We start from the raw sequence: 2,566 nt of genomic DNA, 5'->3' as shown, positions 1-2,566 counted from the left end.
CATGAGATCTAGTGAAACATTTTTTGCATTTTTACAGCTGACATAGAAATGTTCTGTTTTGATAAACTTAATTTTGTATTGATTGTTTATAATCAACTGATTTGCTATGGCAGAGGAGTACAGTCTCTATGAGCTCCTAAAAAGAAACAGAAGACTATAAATCGGATGTCTGGGCAAATCATATAACTCCCTAGGCCTTTGTTTTGTCATCTGTAAAATTAGAAATGTTGGAATGATGACCTCTAAGGTTCCTTCCAGCTAAAGATCTAGGATCCTAGGATCCTATGAAGCATTATAGCATGATGGGCCAAGCGACAGGCCTTATCTGTCGCTAGAGAACCAACCCAACAAAGAAAAAAAGTTCATTATTAGAAAATAGAAGTGACTTTTTTCTTAGCAGTAATTTATGTGACTTCTGTGGCCCACCTTCCCATTTGAGGTGGATCTGGTGTGTGATTTCCATATTTTCTATTTATTTCTAATTATAGGGAAAGGAGTAAGGCTAAATGATGGATCAATCTTCTGTATAGAACTGGATCTTTTGTTGTTTAATATATATTCAAGCTGCAAATACAATTTCCTTTTTGTGCCGTGAGTATAGTATCTTGCAACTCTGCTTGTGTTTTAAATTAAATGCATCGTCCCTTCTATGCTTTTTTTTTTTTTTTTTTTTTTTTGGCTGAGGCAATTGGGGTTAAATGACTTTCCCATCCTCTGTGCTTTTTAAAAATAAAACGTTCTGCTACCACACCAGATGGAGTACTTCATGTACTTTACAAATCCTCTAAGCCAGTGGTCTCATTGCACAAGACAATCTACTTGGAAGAAAATATTATTACTTCTATTTTCATCTAAAAAGGAAAGAAAGATTTAATATAGAAATTTAATACTAGCATCCTTATTTCATATGTTATAAAATGTCATCACATAGGCCATAGACATGGAGAGCTTAACAATACCCTCAGTTGTTCATTTATTTTCAGCTTTCTATACAGAGCACATTACAATTTGTGTGGCCAGTTAAGCAATGTTACAGACTCTTGTGTCTTAACTAACCTTCATAAAATGGTTATGTGAGTTTAAGCAGATAAAACAACAGCACTGACACTCCTTTTCCTAAATTATTCTCTTCATTAGATACAACACAACATAAAACAGTGAAGATCTAATATGAGAATTTGACCAAAAATAATTAGAAGTTATCAAAAATATTTTAAATATGAGTTTGTATCCACTCATTAACCTATGCATACATTATGTTAATGATAGAATAAAGACATTATCATGAATTATCCTACAATGTAACTTGTTTGTAAGTAGGTTTTTTGCCTTCCCAATTAGATTATAAGGAAGAACATTTGTATCCTCAACTTTTAGCATAGCTCCTGGCACATAACATTTAATATTCATTGACTGACTGTGGGAACAAGGGAGCAGACCAAGCAGCAGCCTAAAGACTTGAGTGCCAGCACTATTTCTTGTAGTATTTATGAATTCCTTAACCATATAACATGTAATCAAGTTACTACCATCTTTATTAGATTTCTCATTGACAAAGCTTTTTTTTTTTTTTTTTTTTTTTTTGAGACTGGGGTTAAGTGACTTGCCCAGGGTCACACAGCTAGGAAGTGTTAAGTGTCTGAAATCAAATTTGAACTCGGGTCCTCCTGAATTCAGGGCTAGTGCTCTATCCACTGCGCCACCTAGCTGCCCCATTGACAAAGCTTTAAGTGTGGAACCTCCCGCCCCATTCTTCCTTTAAGCCCTGGGGTTTTTATTGTGTAATTTTGTATAGCACATTGATTTTTAGGAGCTCATTTGTACAAGAAAAAAAAAAGGCAATCCCAAATAGGAAAGACAGTGCATAAAAGGAAACTATGTAAAGCAGGAATTGGGGTGGGGAGGGCAGAATGAAAAAAACTCTTCACAAGATGGAAAAGTCCAGAGATCCTAAGAGCAAAATCTAGAAAGAAGTAAGCCATTGCTGTCCTAGGCACTTCCCTACTGGAGGTTCTGGTCATTAAATCAACATTAGGAGGAAAGTTGAAGCCATTTCTAGGTTAAGAAGGCAACTGAGGCAGAAGTAGAAGAGTGAAGAGTGGAGCTTAGAAAAGGAATGCTATCCAAGAGTATAGTAATACATTCTTGAATTCTGTCTTATTTTTCTGTTAGTGTCCATTTGAGTGTTTTGGAATTTCTTTTGTGTTTAGATAAATTCTTGTCCTATGCTTTGTTAATAAGAACTAGCATTTATAAAGCACCTTAAGGTTTGTAAAGTACTTACGTGTTACTTCATTCAATCCCTGCAATAACTTGGGAGATAGGTGCCATTAATTTTTTTCATTTAAATTTTTTTTCTAGTTATACATGCACATTTTAAAAATTCTTTATAAATCATATTGGTAGCAAAAAATCAGAACAAAAGGGAAAAACTTCTTGAACAGAGCTCTCCAAAATGGACATTATACCTCAAGGATAAAGCAACTTTCAAGACATCCAAAAGAAGGTTTGAAAAAAAAAAAAAAAAAAAAGCGGCCATGAACTGAACTCATTGAGCACATCTCCC

The sequence above is a fragment of the Sminthopsis crassicaudata genome, chromosome 3 (assembly GCF_048593235.1).
Source record: "Sminthopsis crassicaudata isolate SCR6 chromosome 3, ASM4859323v1, whole genome shotgun sequence".
Taxonomy (NCBI): domain Eukaryota; kingdom Metazoa; phylum Chordata; class Mammalia; order Dasyuromorphia; family Dasyuridae; genus Sminthopsis; species Sminthopsis crassicaudata.
This window is presented reverse-complemented; position numbering follows the sequence as displayed.